A 25,050-nucleotide genomic window follows, 5' to 3' on the forward strand; every position below is an offset into this window, starting at 1 on the left:
AGTTGGTTGATTGGATTGCCTTGTCCCTAGCTTGTGCGGTGAATCCCGAAGGAGGGCCAAGAACCTCATAAGACTCCTTTACAACCCTCACAATTGATCGTCTAACTTGTGACTTGCATTTTAGCTCCCTAAGATTGCATAAGACCGAGCCTATAGAAGAATAATTTATGCCGTTTCTTTTTGCTAGAAATAGGAGCTCAAAAGACAAAAAAGCTTTTATACCGGCATAATTATCTGCTTCTCAACCCATTTAAGCCTTTCTATCCTAATTTTGCTTAACCCTTATAATAAGTCATGGCCACACTTTCCCCAAAGTGGAGTACATGTCTAGTTTGTGCTGAGTTGAGTTGTTTCAACACTAAGTCTTTGGTAGTAAGTTAATGTGCATGTATGATTGCAAAATTGCGAAAAAAAAGAACGGCAAAATATATGAAAGAAAGCTCTTATTGTTTCATTTGGATTTATATTATACTGAAAAGAAAATAAAGAGAGAGCAAATTGATGAGAAAAATGTAAAATATGTTCAAAAAGTGAAAACTAAAGAGAAAATCAAAGTTATGTTTGAGGTTTCAATTTGAGTTGGTGTTAGGACTAGTTTGGGGGAGTTTTTACCCCTAGTTTGTACCCCTCTTTACCCTTTTTGCACCATATTCCTAAATTGTCATCCATAACTTCAACCTAGTCCCGTTACAACATTAATAAAGTCTCTTTTGACTTCTAAATTAGACTTGGTCGATTTAGTAGTGGCTGGTGAGATTTTGTGCAAGTCATGATGAGGGTCAACAAAATATGGTACAAATGAGCTATTATGGTTGAGCATCCCTAGCGAGGAGTCAAACTTGGGACTTGGAAGTGGAGAGGAATGAGAAATCACTCTTAGAAAGCCTATTTTTCAAGGAGACACGGTTGATCGTTGGATTGGATCTCTTATGTCACTCTTGTGCTTCCTAGTCATCTTCCCTCTTGTGTTTGGTTGGTCTCCTAAACCTTGCTATGAACTCTTTTAGTTTGCATGTCATGTTTGTAGCTTTGCATATAGAGAATCTAGGCTAGTGTATTGCATGGTTTTTCATTTTCATCGATTTCTCCTTTTATCTTTCTTCTTTCTCATTCTTGATTTACTTGAGGACAAGTAAAATGCTAAGCATGGGAGAGTTTGATAAGTGCGTTTTTAACGTACTTTATGGACTCATTTTAGCTCATTTTGATCTTGTTTCTCCCCTTTCGTTCCTCTTTCTTCTCCATTTCCCCTTCTATTTCATTCACTTGATCACTCTTGATCATAGTCATATTTTGCTAGATTTTCAGTCATTTTTGATCGAATTTCTAGTACATTTGCTTTCACCCTATTTTATATTATTAATATAGGTGGAACTACCTGAGATGGATATGAGTTGTAGAGTTGGCAAAATCAAGCAACGAAAATAGAGCACATGTTGAGAAATGGTGTGCTTTCACCACGCCCCAGGTCCGCTCGCACAAAGAAGCACATAGTGCCATAAAATCTTGTATCAGGAAATTCAAATGGATACAACTTTCCAACTAAAAATCAGATGAAGGTAATTCCAGTTGGATGTGAAAGCTCGTTTTGATATCTTTCCAACGACTGGTCATAAACTTGATTTGGATATACAACAAAGACATTATACTCGTTTTAAGTTGAACTGTCCGACCAGATCAGAAAGAATGGTGCACCGACACCTTATTTTGGTTCGCCTGCACCATTTGAATCTGCAAAAGAAAAAACTGGAGGCTGCTTAGAAACGAGAGTTTTTGTTTTATGTTTTTATTATACACTATAGACTGTAGTGAGGACTATTAGGGTTCATATTAGAGAGAAAAACTTGAAGCTTGTGGCTAGATTAGAGATTCATAGATCATAGTTTGTGAATCCTACAACATCGAAGGTACTTTTCATTCAATTCAATTTGAAAGTTTTAGTTTTTGTTCCATCTTTTCAAGGTTGTTCTTGTTCTTCCTTACTATTACTTCTCCTTTATTATAGTTTCATAATTGATATTTCTATTAGACTAATTGTCTCTTAATCATGTTTAACTCTAAAGTCATAGATTTCATGTTTAATTGCTTAGAATCCATGATTGATGAGTGGTTTCTTATCTCGGGTTAGGGTGAAAGTATGGATTAGGGTTTAAATTTAATGGTTTGTTAATGTGATTGTGATGTTCGAAAGGAGTTTATGCATTGATCTTGGTATTTTGAGACCTTAGGATAGATATTGATCACATTTATACTTTGGTATTTTGAATTGAAATGTTCTTAAATCGAATTTTGGACTATTTTATCATCTCCAAGAACCAACTTAATTTCTAGCCCAAGATATTGGATAGAAATTATGGGGATCCTTTATTAGGGGTTTTTCGAATTTATTGAATCTCTTAATCAATTAACTAAAGACCATTTGAGAGAGGATTTACTTGATTGCTTAAGTGATTATTCTTGAGGACCATTCGAGAGAGGACTCGTGTATTTTAGAGGAAAACTAAACCTTACATAATTATCTCTGTTGCTTTACAATCGCATTAACGATCATTGTCCATTCTTATTCATACTAGTGACCTTAACTCTAGTGATTCCTATTTGATATTTTAACTCGCTTTATTTGGAAGTTCTCTGATATTAGCTACTTCCTCCGTTTCGAATTACTCGCTACACTTTGAAATTTCACTATTCATCAATGAGGTTTGACCATGCATTATTTACTATTAGATAAAATCAAATACTATAATGTAATATGTTGTTGGATTCACTAATAGAATAAATGCTTATTGTTACGGTCATTAAGTGGCCTATTGCGGCGGTTTTGGCCGCGAAGCAATTAAGGAGGCAGCAATATGTAATTGATATATTGTTGCGGTTTCTGGGTAAATTCGCAGCAATATATTTATTTTATATCAGATTTATAAAGCATATTGCTGCGGTTCCTGGCCAAAATCGCAGCAATATATTACACCTATTGATGCGGTTCCTAGCCAAAACCGCAACAATAGATACTGGTACAGGTAAAAAAAAGTTGGTTTTGCATTTTGCCATCAGATTTGAAAGACAAAACACTTGAAAGAAAATAAAACACTGCTGGTTGAAATTAACGACAAAAAATTATTATACAAAATTATAAAAACATAAAAATACAAAAAGACATATTGAAATATATTATTACAATATATTTAAGGAAGATTATATAAAAGTTAAAATTATAGTACCAAAAAAAACAGATCTGAAAAAAATTTATAACAATTATCATAAAAATCACCCAACAAAAGAACAAGAATGTAGCTCCAAAAAAAATATAAGAAAAAATATATACTACAACTATAATATAGTAATACCGCAAAAAACTAGATCTGAAAATATTATCACAACAATCATACAACTCAGTAGTAATTTCCTACCCAAATAATTACAAAAATATTATAATAACAACAATTTCAAAAATAACAACAATTACAAAATAGAAACAATTACAATATAACAATTGTCGACCTCCGCACGAGCGAAAAACGAACGACGACGGAGGCGTGAAACTGGAACGCTGCAAAAATTCTGGAACGATGTGGTTTAGTCGGAACGAATTGGAACGACGACGACGGAGGCATGAAACTGATGTGGTTTTGCCTGCGCATATTTTCCGCCGTCGTTGGGTGGTTAGAGCATTACGCGAAGAATTAATAGGAGAGGAGAGGCAAAGAATTGAGAGTGGGAGGAGAGAGAGAGATGCGTGAGAGAAGAGGAGAGGAGAGAGAGAGAGAGATGCGTGAGAGGAGAGTGAGACACATGAGAGGACAGTGAGAGAAGAGAGAGGCGCGGTTTTTTAAGGGTTTAGTGAGAGGGGTGCGATCTTAAACAACATTATATAATATTGTACCTTTCTATTGCTGTGATTTTTTATAGAAACCGCAGCAATACATTTAAATATTAATATTTTAATGAATTGTTGTGGTTTCTTTAAAAAATGCAGCAATATACCTGGTCAAAGTAGTCAATTAAATTTGAAAAATTGTCCCGTTAACATCTATAGCTGCGGTTTTGGTTGAGAACCGCAGCAATAACTTTATTTTCAATTTATTCTTTTCTTTCGACGTGGTTTATTGTTGTGTATAGGTAAAACCGCAGCAATATAGTCGCAGCAATAAGCAATTATTCTACTAGTGATTCGTCTTAATATATATTTCCAAAAAAATCAAAATTTTATACTTTACTCTAATACATAATTAAAGATATTAATAGCCAAAGTAATGCATCGACAAGCGTAAAGGTCAAAGTGTAGCGAGTAATTTGAAACGAAGGAAGTAGTAGTTGTTACCAAAACATTTTAAACCCCCCAAAAACCCTTCAATTAAGTAATTAAGACTTCATAGACTTTAATTAATCCCATTTTCCCTGTGGATCAACCCTTGACTTGCCTTTACTACGTTAGGTTTTATAAATATTGTTTGATAAGTGATTCTTGGTGCCTTAACGACACACTGGAACCTCTTATCGGGCACAAAACCTAAAAAGATCTATTAATGGACGGGAAATGAAGATGGAAATCAAGTGGTCGTTATTTAACAAATATAATATGTTTAAGCCTGGGCTCGTGTTTCCCTCCGGAAATGGTATGATTGACGAAGGAAACGTGATTTGTTTCCACTAGTTTGATAAGGGTCAGAAATGGGGGGATTGTGTTTCCCTCCGAAAACGCTATTTCTTACTAAACACTCATACCAAACAATTAGAAATGGAAACACTTATTTACAACTGTTTCATACATCAAGTTTTTCTATACCAAACACCATCTTAAAAACTACTCCCTATATTTTAAGTTATAATTCTCGTTCTTTATCGCACCATTTTAAATTGATTTTTTATTACGTCTATAACTATATAGAAAACAATCATGATATTCACCTAACTAGGTATCCCTAAATTTTCTGGACTAAATTAACCAGCAAACTGAAAAACGTACATAGTAAACAATAAACAATCGTGATATGCACCTAGGTTTTTCCAGAAAACCCATGTATGCCATATTATTGTTAGGGTTTTTTCACCAGGTACCCCTGTGGTTTTCCAAAATTCATGGGGTACCCCTGGTTTTAAAAAAATGCACCAGGTACCCTTATTATTTAAGTTAAATGCACGAAATGCCCTTAATGACTAACGGTGTTAAGTTTCCGTTAGTCATTAGGGTTAATTAACTCTCTAACCCTAACATTAAGCCCTAATCTTAACACAACCCCTCCCCCACCCCTCCCTCACCCACGCAGCCCCCACTCCTCCCCCTACCCCTCCCCCACCCACGCAGCCCCCACCCAGCCCCCTACCCACCCACGCAACCCCCCGCAGCCCCCACCCTCCCCAAAACCCCGTCGAATTCCCCCCCCCCCCACACCACCCCCATCCCCGTCGAAATTCCTCCTTCTTCATTTCTTTTTCTCTCTCCTTCTTCATTGATTTTATTTTTATTTCAAAAACTGATTTCGAAAATGTTTTCAAGATTTGTTTTCGAAAATGATTTCACAATTGGTTTTCGAAAATGATTTCGAAAATCGTTTTCGCAAAAGGTTTTCGAAAATTGATTTTCGAAAATGGTTTTCGAAAATAATTTCGAAAATGGTTTTCGAAAATAATTTCGAAAATGGTTTTCGAAAATAATTTCGAAAATGGTTTTCTAAAATAATTTTGAAAATGGTTTTTGATTTCAAAAAGGTTTTCAAAAATGATTTTCGAAAATGTTTTCGAAATCTGTTTTCGAAATCTTTTTTAGAGGGTGCATGGTTTGGTGGTTTTTACAGTCCAAGGGAGGTGGTGGTGTTGCTGCTAGGGGAGAGGGAAGCTGCCGGGGGTGGGGGTGGCGGTGGCAGTGGGTTGGGGAAATCTAGGGGGGATGAGGACTGCTGCAGGGGGTGAGGGAGGGAGAGAGAGGGAGGGGGAGGGGGGTGGTGGTGGTTGGGTGGTGGTTGTGGTTTCAAGTCATGGGGTTAGGGTTAGGGTAAGGTTAGAGGTTGGGGTTTAGTTAATTAGGATTCAATTAGGGTTAGAGAGTTAATTAACCCTAATGACTAACGGAAAGTTAACACCGTTAGTCATTAAGGGTATTTGGTGCATTTAACTTGAATAATAAGGGTACCTAGTGCATTTTTTTAAAACCAGGGGTACCCCATGAATTTTGAAAAACCACAGGGGGACCTGGTGAAAAAACCAATATTGTTATCATTATTAGAGCTCATGATTACGAGATAATATTGTGCACTACATCTAGATAACCACTTATTCTCACAATAAGTCAAAGGCCAGATGCATTTTAGTGTATTTAACGTTAGTGGAAATCAATTACTATTATCTCTATTATATATGGGAAGAGGGGTAGGAAATCAAAATTTGAAAATACCTATTTTACCCTTACTAATTTCTATTTTATATGTCAACTCCCCACCCTTTGATGTTCACCATTAATTACCTAAATAGTCCAATTGCCAACATATATTACAATCCACCAGATATTAATGTAAAAGTGTAGCTAACAGACAGTGCAGCTAAGGCTCGAGTGACACTTTCAGAGGAAGAGGGAACAAAGCTGGAATCGAAGCGTTGAGGACAATAGGCAGCTTGATGACCTGGAAACCAACACAAACCACAAGTATCGGAAGTAGGGGTAGAGGTTACATTGCTACTTGATGGATTACTCCCTGCAGACGACAAATCATTAGTAATATAATCTAGGCAAGGCATATTATAGGATAACAAGTTAGATTATTTACTCATACCATTGGAGCGTCCCCGATTAGCATTGTTGTTGTTGTGGTTTCCAGAGCCACGAGAATTATTATTTCCCCCATTCCCACCATTATTGCCTCGAGCATTCTGATTATTGTTACCACCACGATTATTGTTACCCCCACGATTCCCGGTATTTCTTCCCCAATTCCTCCCTCCAGAGTTAGACTTGGTGGAGGAACTTGATCCAGAACCAGTAGATTGAACAGCAAGTAAGGCAGATGAGAGGAGGAATCAGATCCATCCCTCGAATTTTTCAATCTCTGTTCATGAAAGAGCAATTTAGGCCGGAGATCATCAAAACTAATAGGGAATGGATAATGCAACAAGGTAGTAACAATGTGATCATATTCAGAGTCACGATCCAGACCAAAAAGGGTATACAAAACTAAATCCTGATTTGACACAGGGCATTGTATAGCAGCAAGAGAATCAGCAATATCCTTTTATCTCCCTTAAATAACCATCCATAGATTGAGAATCAGCCTTTTTAATACGAGTCAAACGTCCCTTTAACTTCATAGAACGAGCCATACTGGCATGCATAAATCTAGACTGTAATTTATTCCAAATATCAACAGAGGTGTGGAGATCATGAACATCCACAAAAACATCACAAGATAAAGTAGCAAAAATCCATGATTTTACTTGCTGATCAATACGCAGATATACATAAAAGTGAACATTAGAAACAGTATTACCAGATTCATCAAGTATAGTAGCAGAAGGAATAAGAGCAGTACCATCAACAAGGCCAGGTAATTAATGAGAAAGCAGTAGGCAAGTAATTTGAGTTTTCCATAGAAGATAATCCTCAGGAGAGGAGAGAGTGATAGTTACCAAGTTCATGAGATTAGGGGCAGACAACTAAGGAAGAATGAACACCGGGGAGGGAACAGATTGACCAACCATTGTCGAGGAAGTCGACGGAAATTGTAACGCAGGATGCGTGAACCCTGGTGGAAACCGTGAGGTTGACCGGGACGGTGGGCTAGGCGCCGGCGAGCTTGTGGCGGCGGCATACAGCGACGAGTGCGGCGGCATCAGGGAGGTAAAATCGGCGGCGGCAGCAGACGGAATCGCTAGCGGTGGGTTGGGGAAACCCCGCGGCAGCAGCGAGCGATGTGGTCGTCGAGGGGAAGTACGATGGAAACTGCGTGAAGGCAGCGTGGGGTACCGCCGGCGGAGGCAACGGCTGACCGGAGGTCGACGCTGGCGGTGGCTGCGAGACAACGACCGGTTGTGCGGAAGAGGTGGTGGAAAAATCCATCAGGAAAGAAATTTTTATTTTTGGTGAGGGGAAAAAAAATTAGAAAAACCTAGGCTGTGATACCATGTAAAAGTGTGGAGAATAATTGTGTTAACCTTGAGTAGGTTAACCTGGCATTCAATATTGATAAGAGGCTTTTAGTGTGTCTTTAAGGCACTAAGAACCGCTTTCCAAACAATATTTATAAGTCCTAACAAGCAATTACTAAGAGAATAGTAAGGGCAAATCAAGGGTCGATCCACAAGGAAAATGGGATTGATTAAAGTCTATCAAGTCCAGACTACCTAATTGAAAGGTATTTGGGGGTTTGAAAGATGGTTGGTAACAATTAAGACTAACTAACAACTATAACAAGCAAATATCAAGAGGTTAAATATCAAATAAAAGACACTAGAGTTAAGGTTACTAGTATGAATAAGAATAGCCAATGATTGCTAATGCGATTGTGATGTACGGAGATGATTATGCAAGGTTTAGTTTCCCTCTAAATTACTTGAGTCCTCTCTGGAATGGTCCTCAAGAGTAATCACTTAATCAATCAACTAAATCCTCTCTCGAATGGTCTTTAGTTAATTGACTAAGAGATTCAATAAGTTTGGAAAACCCCTAATAAATAGGGATGGCAACGGGTGGAATTTGGGTCGGGTGAGGCAGAAGACTTAGGTGCGGGCGAACCTATGCGTTCTGTTGTTTGCTCCATAATTTGTCGATGGTGCGGGCGCACCTGCAGCATGTGCGGGCGCACCATCATGTGCGGGGGACTCCAAACACACCTCATGCTCCCTCACATCCTCTAGCTTGTTTCTTTCAGCCATGTCTCGCATTACTCGACCCCAAAAAGGGTCATACCTGCAATAAAAACACGAGCAAACATGGTGAAAGCATATGTGCTAGAAATTCGATCAAAATAGATCGAAAATCTAGCAAAATGTCACTATGATCAAGTGAATGAAATAGAAGGGAAAAGAGAGGAGAAAGAGGGAAGAAAGGGGAAAAAGGGAACCGAAACAAGCCAAAAAGAAGCCATAAAGTGCGTTAGGAACGCACTTATCAAACTCCCCCAAGCTTAGCGTTTTGCTTGTCCTCAAGTAAACCAAGAGTGAGAATGAAGGAAAGAAGAAGAAAAGGAGAATAAAAAGAAGAGGGACACATGCAACAAACTAACCTATATGCTCTAAATCAAGGTTACAAACATGACATGCAAGCTAAATGAGTTCATAGCAAGATTTAGGAGACCAACCAAACACAAGAGGGAAGATGATTAGGAAGCACAAGAGTGACTCTAAGGTCTCAATCCACCGATCAACCGAGTCTTTTTGAAAGAAAGCTTTCCAAGAATGATTTCTCACTCTTCTCCACTTCCAAGACCCAAGTTTGACTCCTCCCTAGGGATGCTCAACCATAATTGCTCGCCTCTACCACGTTTTGATGACCCTCATCATGACTTGCACAAAATCTCGCCCGCCACTACTAAATAGATCAAGTCCAATCTAGAAGTCAAAAGGGACTTTGTTAAGGTTGTAACGGGGCAGGTTAGGGGTGTGGATTATATTCTAGGAATGTGGTGCAAAAAGGGTAAGTGGAGTACAAACTAGGGGTAAATACTCCCCCAAGCTAGTCCTAACACATTATCAATTAAAGACATCTCACACATAACCTTGAATTTCACTTGCTTCTTTTTCACTTTGTGAACTTTTTCATTTTTCTCATCAATTTGATCTTTCTTTTTTTTTTATTTCAATAATAAACCAAATCAAACAATAAGAACTTTCTTTCTTTTATTTCTTTTGTCTTTCTTTTTCACAAATTTTTTTTTCAACTTTTGCTATCATACAAGCACATTAACTCACTTTCAACCAAGACTTAATATCAAAACAACTTAACTCAACAAAAACTACACATGCACTCCACTTTGGGGAAAGTTTGGCCATGACTCATTATGTGGGTTAAGCAAAAATAGGATAGAAAGGCTCAGATGGGTTGAGAAGCGAATATTATGCAGGTATTCAAGCTTTTGGTTTTGTAGCTCCTATTACTAGCAAAAGAAACGCCCTAAATCATTCTCCTAGAGGCTCGTTCTTATGTAATCTTGGGGAGCTAAAATGCAAGTCACAAGTTAGGCGATCAATGGTGAGGGTTAGTGAGTTCTTACGAGGTTCTTGGCCCTCCTTCGGGATTTCGTCGAAAGGGCAAGGCAATCCATTCATCCAACTCGCCTAATTTCAAAGAGACTCTACCAAAAGTTATCGTTTCAAGAGCACACTTATACAACAGGGTTCCAAAATCATCAAGTCTAATATAAGGAAGGTCTTCCAATCAAGTCATGAACACTTTAGCCACAAATCATGCATGCAACCAAGCTATCCTAAATGCAGAAAAAAAAAAAAGAATAAAAAGGAAATATATTTTTATATAAATATGCAAAGCAAAAGCAAAACAAAACTACCAAAGCAAAGCTTACAGGTGAAGAGAAGTCAGCAGGGGTGGGGAAGTCAAAACCACAGACAGGAACAATCACCAACTGATACCGAAAACCAATGAGACCCCTAAATTCTAACCATCGATGACCCCAAAACTCCCAAAGATATAGACATACATGCAAGTCCCCCAAGCTTAAGCAAAATCCGCGCTCGGAGTTGCAAAAGGAGGGAGAGGGAGGGGGGTTATGAAAAGCTCCTAATAGTTCCCACCATTACCCCCATCGGGAGGGGGTAAGGAGGGAAATACCCACCAGAGTACCCATCAGGATAGTAGATGGGTAGTGGGGGTAAGGACGGAAAGAAGGCTCCTCAAACGGCCCTTCTGAGGGTCGAAAGAAGGAGGATAGTGGGGATGGTTAGGGAAGGAGGCTCATGTCCGGAGAGACATTGGCGAGGTGAGAGCGCCAAGCCACCCTAGACACATGGTCAAGGTCGGTGCGGATACCGGCAAGAGTAGCAGTAACCGCACGGTGATTGGCGTCCTGAGAGGCCTGCATCTGGGCTATGGCCTCCATGACGGAGCCCATGTCGAAGGATTGAGAGGAGGAAGCTTCGGCCACCTCACTCTCAGGAATGCGGTGGTCGGGCCTCGGACCTCTTGAACGCGTGGAATCGCTCCGTAGGGTGGGCTCAGGGACAGCCCTGGGATGTCATGGGAAAGGGGAACCCGCCAACGGTTTTCACAGTTAGCGGGGAGGTCCCAGATGAAGTCGGGCCCTATAAAACAGTAAGGTCGCCCCCCCCCCCACAAGCCAAATGCAATTTTCCTTTGGTAATTGCGCAGAAATTTCATCTGCTGCAGACTGGCACCATCCAATCTGTTGGACTGACCAACAGTAGGCACGCTAGCTTCCAAGCGAGCCAGGTCATCGTCCAACTCGAGGTAGGACGCTAGCGGGTGACCATTCCACCACAAAGATCTCCCCGTTACCGTAGTGCCCCCCAATCTCCTGCAGTCGGTGAAGGAGAGAGCAGCAAAGTTAATCGGGCTCTATGGTGGGCCCCGTCAGTGGCCAACCAAAGAACCAGCATCGTCCTTCCTCAACTGCCCGACTTCCTGTTTAGGAAAGATGGTGTAAACCAACATCCTATGGAAGTAACGGAGAGCAAGATGGATGATCTCCGACGCTTTGGACGAGTTCGTCCGAAACGGAGTCGTGCCGTTGGTGATCTTTGCCCACCATTCTTGCTCATTGTATCCCTGCCAGATGGTGCCCAAAGGGGCATCACAGAGAGCTCGAGAATCCATCCCGAATGCCTCACAAAATTCGTCAAAAGTGAGTGTTCTAACTTGAATAAACATACGAAACTGAATAGTTAGAACACCCGTGACCGTACTTATGTTCAACATACTCAAGAATTCGAGAGTGAGTTCATCATAAGTAGGTTCATGGATGTCAAGGAAGTCCGATAGGGCGATATTACCTGCCATCTCCTTTATCATCATTTCGATGTTAAGGTAATTACAGGTAGTGTAGCCATAGAACTTCGTTGGACAAAGTGTGCGCTCAGAAAGTTGCGTAAAAATTTGTTTATGAGTGGCATTGGGGAATTTTAGAGCATATAGGGGAGGGGAATTAGAGCTAGACGAGGGTCCTTGTGAAGAGGACCCGGTATTTGCTCTCTTAGACCTAGAGGAGCCTTCACCACTATTTCTACCCATGGTGGTAAAAATTTTTGTTTTGCAAAAGGGGAAGGATAAGTGATGATCTGCTGCAACGACACACCACAGAATGTACTCTCCACACAAAGAAACACACAAAAAGTAAAATCAAACCACACAAAGAAACACACAAAAAGAAAGAAAATCAAAAACTAATCTTAAAAGAAAATCAAAAACTAATCCTAAGATCTACCAGCTAGCCAATCCACAATTAGTAGCAACCAAGTTGCTAACAATCAAGAGTATCACCACTTATAAGAGACTTTCAAGACAAATTCACCAAATCAACCACAATTGGTGCACAAAAATCAACAACACTAGAAATTCATGCAATGTAGTTCACAAAAATTCAGAGAATCATGAAAAATACCATAAACAACATGAAATACACTTGTTCACCACCACATCAAACACAAATAGGAGCAATTCATGAATAATAAAAAATTTATGGAAAACAAGCATGCAATCTAAAAGAAAACACACTAGAACTCCAAATTACTAGATTATTGATGAAAAATCAAGGATTAGAAGAGAGTTACCAACATGGAGATGAAAATCCCCAATTTCGAAACCCTAGAAATCGAATCCTTGCAAAACCCCAATTTGTGTGCTTTTGAATGGTGTAGAGAGGAAGATGATGAAGATTCCGGTAAGATTTGCCGTTGAAAGTCGCCGGAAAAGATGGTGGTGGCCGGATCTAGAGAGGAGCAAGAGAGAAAAAGTGAGTGAGAGTGAGAGAAAGTTTTGAAATTATGAAGAATAGAGTGAGGAGGGCCGAAAAAACAATGTTACAATCGTGCATTTTTTTTTCGCCCAGCCGGGTTGGTGCGGGCACATCTCCTTCAGGTGCGGGCGCACCACTCACAAAAAGAAATTCAGAATTCGTTTGGTGCGGCCGCACCATGAAGAGGTGCGGGCGCACCAAACCTTCTGTTTTTTCTGAAAAACTGCGGATGGTGTTGGTGCGGGCGCACCTAGTGATGGTGCGGGCGCACATATTCATCTGTTTTTTGTTGAAAAAGTATTCAAAATCTGGTGCGGGCGCACCAACTTGTTTTTCGAAACTTTTCCACAAGTGCGGGCGCACCTTTTTGAGGTGCGAGAGCACCTAACCTTCTGTTTTTTTAGCAAAAAGCTTTCGAAATATGGTGCGGGCGCACCTTGTGGAGGTGCTGGAGCACCAAGAATTTTTTCCGAAATATTTCCTGAGGTGCGAACGCACCTCGAGGAGGTGCGGGAGCACCTTTTCTTCTGTTTTTTCGCAAAATTATTCTTAGAACATGGTGAGGGCGCACCTAGAGTGGTGCGGGCGCACCTTTCTAAGTTTTCGAAATTCACCCTTCTCCAATTACTCCTTTCTCACTCCATTTTTCAGAAAAATCATGTCTAAAAGTACCTCTCACAGCCAGCTGATCGATCACAAGTCTAACTAACAATCAAAAGAAAACTAAACTAAGATAAAAGAAAGGAAAGAAGAGAAACGGGTTGCCTCCCGTGTAGCGCTTGTTTTAAGTCATTAGCTAGACTAAAAAGGATACATCCATCATAAGAGTCGCTCAGGTGAGCGAAGAATCAAGCAATCAATGGAACCAACGTCATGAGAATCATGGTAGAGCTTCAATCTTTGACCGTTAACCAACCACCCATAACTTCATAAGCTCCATATGGAGTAGTCTTCAACACAGAGAAGGGACCCGACCACTTGGACTTTAACTTTCCGGGGAAGAGCTTTAGTCTTGAGTTGAACAATAAGACCTTGTCCCCAACCCGGAAGTCTCGTTGTTGAATCCGGTGATGATGCCGTTTCTTCGTTTGCTCTTTGTATAGTCTCGAACTCTCATAAGCATCAAAACGAAGGGCTTCAAGCGCTACTAACCTTTCCTTTCGAGCTTCTCCCGCCAAGTGAAGATCCATGTTGAGCTCCTTAATTGCCCACCAAGCCTTGTGCTCAAGTTCAACCGGCAAATGGCATGCTTTGCCATACACAAGGCGATAGGGAGTGGTGCCTATATGCGTCTTAAAAGTCGTGCGAAGAGCCCAAAGAGCGTCATCAAGCTTCAAAGACCAATCCTTTCGTGTCCAATTGACCACGCTTTCAAGGACGTTCTTAACCTCTCGATTCGAGACCTCAACTTGGCCTTGTGTTTGGGGGTGATAAGGAAGACCTACTTTGTGATTCACCCCATATTTCTTCAATAGTGCTTCTAATTGCTTTTTGGCGAAGTGTGAACCGCCATCACTGATCAACACACGGGGCACTCCAAATCGAGGGAATATGATCTTCTTCAAGAGCTTGGTCACTACCTTATGGTCATTGGGAGAGGCAATGGCTTCAACCCATTTGTCACGTAGTCGACCGCAAAGAATGTACACTATCCCACAGGAAGGAACGAATGGCCCATAAAGTCGACCCCCAGACATCAAACGGCTCAACCTCAAGAATGTTCTGTTGAGGCATCTCTGTCCTTTGTGATGCCACCACTCCTTTGACATCTATCACAAGCCACACAAATTCCGGCATCCTTTTGCAATGTGGCCAAACATACCACACTGGAGCACCTTAGCAACAGTTTTGCTTGCTCCACCATGCCCTCCACATGCCAAAGTATGGCAATGATGCAAAATCGAGGTCATCTCATGATTAGGAACACACCTCCTAAACACTCCATCAGCACACTTCTTAAAAAGGAGCGGGTCATCCCAGTAGAACCTCGAAACTTCTTTAAAGAACCGCTTCCTTTGTTGGGAAGTAAAACCATGAGGTTCAATCCCACAAGCCAAATAATTGCATAATCAGCGAACCATGGAACCTCATTGTTCATAATGGCGAACAATGCTTCTTCTCTCAAATCTTCCTCGATAGGAATCTCCTCCAGATTGTCAAGAGGGAGGGGAGAAAGATGGTCAGCTACCACATTCTCCGTCCCCTTCTTCTCTTTCATCTCAAAATCAAACTCCTGAAGAAGCAACACCCACCTAATGAGCCTAGGCTTGGCATCCTTCTTACTCATCAAATACCGGACCGCAGAATGATCCGTATACACCACCGCCTTATTACATGTCAAGTAGGAACGGAACTTGTCAAAAGCAAAGACCACGGCCAACATTTTCTTCTCCGTAGTTGCATAGTTCCGTTGAGCATCATCCAGAGTCCTACTTGCATAGGCTATCACATGAAGCCTCCCTTCCTTGCGTTGCCCAAGAACAACTCCCACTGAAAAGTCACTAGCATCGCACATTAGTTCAAAAGGCAAGCTCCAATCCGGAGCTTGCACAATGGGGGCAGAAGTAAGGGCTTTTTAAGAGTTTCAAAAGCCTTAATACAAGACTCATCAAACTCAAAATCAACATCTTTTGAAGTAGATTCGTCAATGGTTTGGCTATTTGAGAAAATCCTTGATGAAACGCCTGGTAAAAACCAGCATGTCCAAGGAAAGCGCGAACTCCCGTCACCGAGTTCGGTGGCGGAAGCTTCTCAATAACCGAAACCTTTGCCGATCTACTCAATACCCTTTTTCGACACTTTATGCCCAAGTACAATGCCTTCCTCGACCATAAAGTGACACTTCCCCAATTCAGTAGAGGTTCGTCTCTTGACACCTTTTTAACACACATTCAAGATTAACCAGACATGTGTCAAAAGACGAACCACACACACTAAAGTCGTCCATGAACACTTCAATGGAATCTTCTAGCATGTCAGAGAAGATTGCTGTCATACACCTTTGAAAAGTGGATGGGGCATTACACAAACCAAAGGGCATCCTTCGATATGCAAATGTCCCATACGGACAAGTAAAGGTGGTTTTCTCTTGGTCATCCGGATGAATGGGATTTGAAAGAATCCGGAATAACCATCGAGAAAACAGAAGTGTGAATGACGAGCAAGCCTCTCCAACATTTGGTCAATGAAGGGAAGGGGGAAATGATCTTTCGGGTGGATTTGTTCATTTTCTGTAATCAATACAGACTCTCCACCCAGTGACAGTCCTAGTCGAGATTGTTTCTCCTTTCTCATTCTCAACTATAGTCATGCCTCCTTTTTTGGAACCACGTGAATCGGGCTCACCCACTTGCTATCTGAGATAGCATAGATGATTCCCGCGTCACGCAGTTTCAAGATCTCCTTTTTCACAACCTCTTTGAGGTTGGGATTGAGCCTTCTCTGATGCTCGATGGAGGAGGCATTACTATCGATGAGATGGATACGATGCATAGCAAGAGAAGGGCTTATCCCCTTAAGGTCATCAATCGAATACCCAATGACATCTTTATATTTTTGCAAAATTCCAATCAGTTTGATATAGAAATGTCATCAAGACTCGAATTGACAATAACAGGATAAGTACATGCATCATCAAGAAAAACATATCTAAGAGAGGAGGGAAGGGGTTTGAACTCTACCTTGGGAGGAGGCTTAGAACACTCCTCTTTATCCGTGGATGATGTAGCTAGAACCTCAAACGCCTCATCTTGTGTTTCCTCTTCCATGTCCAAGCTAAGGGGTCGGTAAGTAGCACATAACTCCCCCAGAATTATCCACACTCATGGCGTCCTCTACCTCATCTTCCACTAGGCTTACCCGCAAATTCTCTCATCATAGGTCTCTTCATGTCTTAGAGAACTCAAACACCACCCGCTCATTAGCTACCTCAACCGTGATTGTGTCGTTTTTGCAGTTTATCACGGCACCCAAGTCTTTAGAGCTTCTCTTCCCAGAATAAGAGGAGTCTCAGGATCTTCCTCCATATCCATCACCACAAAGTCGCATGGTACAAACACATGCCCAACTTGAATCGGTATATCCTCCAACTCACCACAGGGACTCTCACAGTGCGGCCGCCAATTGAATCGTTTTGCGCGTAGGATGAAGAGGAAATTTAGGTGCTTTGCAATAGAAAGGGGCATCAAATTGACATGCTCCAGATCGGCCAGTGCACCCTTAGGCTCTAATCACCTATCTTCCCGGCAAGGTGAAACTCCCGGGATCTCTTTGCTTCTTGGGCATAGTTCGTTGCACAAGAGCACTCACTTGGTAAGGTAGGGAGATAAGCTCATCTTCAAGTTTTCGCTTATTGGAGAGGATCTCTTTCAAGAACTTAGCATAAGCTGGCATTTGAGACATAGCCTCAAGGAATGGGATGTTGATTTGCAGGCTCTTATCACATTAGAAATTTAGTGAACTTGTCACTCAACTTTCTCTCTACCAACCTATGAGGATAGGGAACCGGAGGCACATAGATTGGTTGGTGGAGGTGATGGCAATGGTTTTTGTCACCAACTTGAACATGTGACTCATCTTTCTCCTCAACTTCCTCTTTCTCAGTTTCCTCAGCTCCATCCTCCTTCTCAACAACCTCAGCTTCTTCATCCTCTCTAACTCCCCATTGGCATCTTAGGACCCGCATAACTTGTTCCCGACCTCAAATGAATGGCTTTGGCTTGATGGAGGTTGGGTTAGGGATGGGTTGGCCGGAAGTTATTTGTGGGGGTGAGGGATTTTCTCAGCTACTTGGGCAATTTGGGTTTCAAGCATTTTGTTGTGGGCTTGTAGCTCTTGAAACCTTTGCTCATGGTTTTGGAGAATTTGGTTCATGGATTGGAGTTGTTGGAGAATTTGGAGAGAGGTTGGATCGGAAGATGGTGTAGGTTCGGGATTTTGTTTGGGGAATGGAAGATTGGAGGGAGGTTTTGGGTTGTTGGTCCTTTGATGTGGAGCTTGGAGTGTTGGACCCTTGTGAGGAGGAACCACCTTGGTTATAGTTTTGGTTTTGGTTATACCCTTGCGCAAACCCTTGGTTGTGAGCTTGGTTGTACCCTTGTTGAGGTTGATTCCATCCTTGTTGAGGTTGGTTGAATCCTTGGGTGTAGTTTTGTTGAGGTTGTCTCCAACCTCCTTGTTGATTGTTCCTATACCCTTGGTTTCCTTGATACCCATCTCCTCTTGAATTATTGCCGCCACATGCTCCGAATGGGTACCTCCACAATAAGAAGTATCATGGTTAGTACCACCACAAATATCACAAGAAAAAGAGTTTACCTGTGAAGGAGTAGACGATGCAAGATTGATCTTGGAGAGCTTCTTGTCGAGTTGGTCCATCTTGCTTGAATTTGATCCATGGGGTCAATTTCAAACTTTCCGCTCTTCTTAGGTTGAGCACCTCTTCGTCTTCCACCCCATGAGTAGTTCTTGATCACTTCCTCAATTGTGGACTCAAGTTGTTCTTGCGGGATCTTAATAGTTGACCTCCCGCTCCAGCATCAAGGTTGGCCCGTGAAATCGGATCAAGACCATCATAGAAAAATCGCATGAGTAGATTCTTGTTGAACTCATGGTGTGGGCATGAACGGATCATCTCCTTGAACCGCTCCCAAGCTTCGGCAAGTGTCTCATCGTTCTCTTGCTCAAATGAGGAGATCTTCCTCCTTATGCCCGCAGTCTTCCACTCCGGGAAGTATTTCTTCAAGAAGCCATTGTGACTTCTTCCCATGTAGTGAGGGAATTAGCAGGCAAGCTCTTGAGCCATGACTTTGCTTTTCCGGTAAGAGAGGACCGGAACAAGTGCATCTTGATGTAGTCAGGAGAGACATCATTAGTTGTTATCATGGCACAGATCTCAAGAAACCTGTCGAGATGGTCTAGAGGATCTTCATCTGACCCCCACAAAACTGCTCTGCTTTCACCATCCGAGTATACTGAGGGTGAATGCTGAAATTTGTAGTGGTGGTGGGAGTCGAATTCCACCTTGAAGAACATAGGAACCCGGATTTCCGAAATCCCTAAACAGTTGTGGATTTGCTTCACCCATTTCTGATTCAACTTCACTTGATGTACTTGAGATTGGTGAAGAGGCTCGGAACCCAAAGTCAAATTTTCCAAATTCTTCCGAAGCTTTCGCAATGTACGGTCGATTTCAGATCTAGAGGCAATGTGGGTGAACCGTGAGTTCTTCTTCTCATGTAACACAACAAAGCTAAGCAGAGGATTAGCAAATAACAACCACAGTTAAAAAGAAAATAAAAGAAAAATCAACTAAGCAAACTAAACTAAAATATACTTCAATCAATAGCACAATTTCCCCGGCAACGGCGCCATTTTGATAAGAGGTTTTAGTGTGTCGTTAAGGCACTAAGAACCGCTTTCCAAACAATATTTATAAGTCCTAACAAGCAATTACTAAGAGAATAGTAAGGGCAAGTCAAGGGTCGATCCACAGGGAAAATGGGATTGATTAAAGTCTATCAAGTCAGACTACCTAATTAAAGGTATTTGGGGGTTTGAAAGATGTTTGGTAACAATTAAGACTAACTAACAACTAGAACAAGCAAATTCAACGAGTTTAAATATCAAATAAAAGACACTAGAGTTAAGGTTACTAGTATGAATAAGAATAGCAATGATTGTTAATGCGATTGTGAGACGAAGATGATTATGCAAGGTTTAGTTTCCCTCTAAATTACTTGAGTCCTCTCTCGAATGGTCCTCAAGAGTAATCACTTAATCAATCAACTAAATCCTCTCTCGAATGGTCTTTAGTTAATTGATTAAGAGATTCAATAAGTTTGGAAAACCCCTAATGAAGGATCCCCTTAATTTCATCCAATATCTTGGTAGAAATTAAGTTGATTCTTGGGGATGATAAAAGATTCAAAATCGATTTAAGAACTTTGAAATCAAAATACCAAAGTATAAATGTGATCAATATCTATCCTAAGGTTCAAAACACCAAGATCAATGCATAAACTTCTCTAAACATCACAATCACATCAACACATATTTAAAACCCTAATTCATACTTTCACCCTAACCCTAGATTATGAAACTACTCACTAATCATGGAGTTAAAGCAATTAAACAATAAATCTATGACTAATCTAAGGCTAAACATGATTAAGTAATGATTAAACTAATGTAAATCGAATTATAAACTAAGAGAATGAAGATTTAAATAACAAAAGTAAGAACAAAACGAAAGAATGAAATAAAAACTAAAACTTTGAATTAATTGAATAAAAAGTACCTTAATGTAATGAATCACAAACTATGATTAACAATTCTCAAATCTCAATCAAAATGACGTGTTTTCTCTCTAATACAAAACCCTAGAATGTTGTGTGAAAGATAGAATGAAAGCGTGAGTCTAAAACTATAAAAAGAAAATAGGGTTTAATGATCGATTTTATATTCCGGAACGCATGGTGCGGGCGCACCATAAGGAGGTGCGGGCGCACCATGCTTAGGTGCGGGCGCACCACATGTCAGGTGCGGGCGCACCTGAGTCTTCTGTCTCAAGCATGAAATCTCCCGTCAGATGGTGCGGGCGCACAAATGGTCAGGTGTGAGCGCACCAGATATAGGTGCGGACGCAGGTGCGGGCGCACCTTGTGCTGGATGCGGGCGCACCTATGCGTTCTGTTGTTTGCTCCATAATTTGTCGATGGTGCGGGCGCACCATCATCTGCGGGGGACTCCAAACGCACCTCATGCTCCCTCACATCCTCTAGCTTGTTTCTTTAAGCCATGTCTCGCATTACTCGGCCCCGAAAAGGGTCATACCTGCAATAAAAACACGAGCAAACATGGTGAAAGCATATGTGCTAGAAATTCGATCAAAATAGATCGAAAATCTAGCAAAATGTCACTATGATCAAGTATGATCAAGTGAATGAAATAGAAGGGAAAAGTGAGGAGAAAGAGGGAAGAAAGGGGAAAAAGGGAACCAAAATAAGCCAAAAGGAAGCCATAAAGTGCGTTAGGAACGCACTTATCAAATATATATAGTGTTTTATACATACCTATAACTAGTTATAAACTATTCTATCCTTTTACATATAACGTTATCTAATAATTAATTACTTTAGAAAATAAATCCAATACGATATCCTAACAAACTGCCACTACTAAGCAGTTAAGTGATAAAGTACCAAATAAAATAAAATAAAATAAAAATGCCCATAGACATACTAGAGAATAGTTCTTTTTCTCCATCTTCTTCCTCTTCTAAATCTTCAATTACAGCATATACTCTGTCCATCTTTTTTCAAGCCCTTACGCAATATCAACATAGGTAATTATAAAGCATACGTAAATTTTATTTCCCATATCCTCTGTACAAATCTAACGTCTAATATTATTTTTTGTGATTTTACGTATGAGAGCCAAGGATAAGTGAACCACCATAGAACTTCAAGAGCAAGCAAAAGCCGTAGCAAGTTCAATCAGGATAAAGAAAAAGGTACATTCTTACAAAATCTATATTAAACTTTTGAGTAAACCAAATCAATGTATATTAAAATCGCAACCATAGTATGTACATACAATAAAGAGAAAACTACCAAAACTTGCACACATATCATAGAATAGATATTGACAATTACAATTTAAACTCATTGTTACTGCTTATACTTACAATACTTACGGGGTGTTTGGTTCACAAAATATAGGTATGAGGTATGGGTTTAGAATGTGCTAAACCCATACCTAGTGTTTGGTTAGTAAAATTTTGATTTTAAAACCAATACATACTTGCTATAACTTTATTGGTTATTATTTGGATTATATGCTCTAATCTTCTAGTATTTTAAAATTTTACAATAATGATTTCGGATAATTAAAGAAGTCTAAAAACTGAAAAATTTTAGAATTACTTAATAGTATCACGGTTGAATAATTCAAAACAAGACATAAGATAAAATAAAATAATATTAATTTCATTCTTGATTCCAGAGACATTGTAAACCAAACACCAGGTATGGGGATCATTTTGATTCCAGAACTGAACCAAACACATGGTATTAGGAATCAAGTTCCAACCCCATACCACTCTTATTTGATTCCTGATTCCAAACCCATACCAACCTACGAACCAAACGCCCCCTTAAAGTTTTAATCTTATAATTCGTCCCAAAATATAGTTCCCATTTCCATTTTGGATGTCCCAAAATATAGTTCCCATTTCCATATTTAGTTCCACATTTTTCCGTAATTTGTCTAGAAAAATCGTGTCCCATCATTTATTTTCTTCTTGAATTTTGTTTTTTCCTTTGTTTATCCAACCAAAATGTTACAATTAATGCTCTTTCATCAATTATTATCCATTCTCTCTCCTAAAATCATCTTTTCCCATACAACATTTATTTAAATAAACAAAAAATATTTGTTATCCCTCTTATATTCTATTTGCATAAATTGCCGTGAAAAAAGGGAAATGAGAACTAGATTTTGGGACTGATGGAGTACATCGATTAAATTTGAGTCATGACACTGTTAATTAGTAAAGTAAACTTGGTTATAAGAAAGAAATTCTTCTTCCTTTTCATTATCTCCATCCAGTCTGATCCCCAACCAAAAAAAAATGCAAGTCTTATCACTAGAGGAAAAAAACAGAAGGGCTGCGCAAGAAGGGCTGCGCTTTTGATAAAAGCGCAGCCCTATTTAGGAAGGGCTGCGCTTTTCTGGAAAAGCGCAGCCCTACAAAGCTGAAGGGCTGCGCTTTTTTAAAAAGCGCAGCCCTACCTTAGGAAGGGCTGCGCTTTTTAAAAAAGCGCAGCTCTTCCTAAGGTGAAGGGCTGCGCCTTTTTAAAAAGCGCAACCCTTCACCTTAGGAAGGGCTGCGCTTTTTAAAAAGCGCAGCCCTTCCTAAGGTAGGGCTGCGCTTTTTTCGAACTCGCGCAGCCCTACTGGCTGCTTCTTTTAATTTTTTTCGATACAACCTATGCGCGCCTAATTACTCCTTCATTCCCACTTTCACTACTTCTTACCCCAAGTAGTTGTGCGAAAATAGCGAGCACCACCACCTTCACTACTTCCCCTCTTTCTCTTCGAGTGTTGCACCACCACCACCACCACCACTTTGCTGCCCTAATTCGAGCACCACCACCCCCTTCGCGCACCACATTTCGCGCACCACCACCCCTTTCGCGCACCACCACCCCCAATTCGCACACCACCTTGCGCAACACCCCCCTTGCGCACCACCCCCTTGCGCACCACCCCCTTGCGCACCACCCCCTTGCGCACCACCCCCTTGCGCACCATCCCCTTGCGCACCACCACCTTGCGCACCACAATTCACTTCTTAGTTTCTTCTCTTCTCTTCTCTTCTATTTTCTTCTTTTCTCCACCATTTGAGTGGTTAATTAGGTATGGATTAATTTTGTTTTTAAGTTACTTTTGTTTTGTTAATTGAATTAAATGGTTAATGTGCAATGTGGGTTTTGTCAATTGTAGGAAGAAGAGGCTAAGGAAGGCAAGTAAAGTTCCAAGTATCTCTTTTCTCTTCATTGCTCGTCGTTGGTGTTAAGAGGTAACTACTTTAACATGTAGACAAAGTTGATAATTTATTGAATGTATATGTATTTTTTTTAATGAATATATAATATATTATTTGTTGATATGAGATTGTATGAAAACGCAATGTGATTTTGCTATATATATGAAAATATATAACTAGTTGTTTGAATCATCATCATATATGCCTAGATACCCGTTCAAGACTTACTCATTAGGGGTAAGTCTTGAATAGCCCCGGTTTGGGACTGTTCTTGGACGTTTGATCTCACTTAGGTGGTGAATGTGTGTCTTCTTTTCAATTCTGAGGAAATCTTGGCTTATCGTTTCGCTACATTGTTCTCTGGGTACATATGTAGATAAGCAATTATCTACATTGTGTACTTGGAGAACTGTAGGGAAATGCTGCCGGATTTTCCTTAGAATTGGAAAGTTGGCATATATTCACTAGTGAGATTAGACGTCCAAGGATGGGTTAGGTTGGAGTGATAAGGACCTTTGACTGCATGCATACAATTGAACATGTGACTATCTTAGCTTGTTGTATACGTGTGTGATTTGAATATGTGAGTGTATGTGTACTTTAATAATGATTGATGCATTATAATGAATGTTGTGTTTAATTATTAGAGGTGGTCTTCTTGAATGAGATGGATCATACTTGGATGTATGGTAGTCGTGAATCGATTGAGTTTGTGAATGGGGTCTTGGAATTCTGTAGAAGTGCATTAGAATATCAAACATCCTCTGGAGCAGTCGACTTTTATTGTCCTTGTTTGGATTGTAGAAATGTGAGCAAGGTTAGTAGTATACATGTGGTTAGGGAGCATGTATTTCGCCGTGGATTTAGGCCTCAATACCATGTATGGATTTGGCATGGTGAGCAGGGGAGGTATATGGGAAGCTCTGGATTAAAGAATGATGTATGTGAAGAAAAAAAGAAGGATGATGATGAGTTAGGGGATGAGAATTTGGATGATGAATTTGGAGATGATGATAGGGATCGGGTAGACGAGATGATACACGAGGTTGAAGATCAGTCGTGTAGACGACCTCGTATTTTTGAGTCTATGTCTAAGGCTGCTGAAAAGCCGTTGTATCCAGGTTGTACAAAGTACACCAAACTTTCTGCGGTGGTAACACTGTTCAACATTAAGTCGAACGCTGGTTGGACGGACTCTAGTTTCACATCATTGTTGGAAGTTTTAGCTGAGATGCTCCCTGAAGGAAATGAACTGCCAAAGTCGTACTATTATGCGAAGAAGTTGATGTGTCCTTTGGGTTTAGAGTACGAGCGGATACATGCTTGTCCTAACGATTGTGTGCTTTATCGTAATGAGTATGAGCATTTACATGAGTGTCCACGTTGTGGATTGTCGAGGTACAAGCGTGAAGGAGCTGGAGGTAGTGAAGGACCACCAGCCAAGGTGTTGTGGTATCTACCCATAATACCTAGATTTAAGCGCATGTTCTCAATGAAAGGAGATGTGAAGAATTTGAGGTGGCATGCAGATCGTAGGAAGAAAGACGGTCTGCTCAAGCATCCGGCAGATTCGCCTGAGTGGAAAAC

The 25,050-nt window shown here is 40.5% G+C and overlaps 1 non-coding gene across 1 annotated transcript; it reads left to right on the forward strand.

Annotated features, from left to right (window-relative positions):
• Positions 1–18,517: 18,517 nt before the first annotated feature.
• LOC125497144 (small nucleolar RNA R71) lies at positions 18,518–18,624 on the forward strand. Its single transcript, XR_007273786.2, has one exon. It is a non-coding gene; the product is annotated as a small nucleolar RNA R71 (small nucleolar RNA).
• Positions 18,625–25,050: the final 6,426 nt, after the last annotated feature.

The sequence above is a fragment of the Beta vulgaris genome, chromosome 4 (assembly GCF_026745355.1).
Source record: "Beta vulgaris subsp. vulgaris cultivar EL10 chromosome 4, EL10.2, whole genome shotgun sequence".
Taxonomy (NCBI): Eukaryota; Viridiplantae; Streptophyta; class Magnoliopsida; order Caryophyllales; family Amaranthaceae; genus Beta; species Beta vulgaris.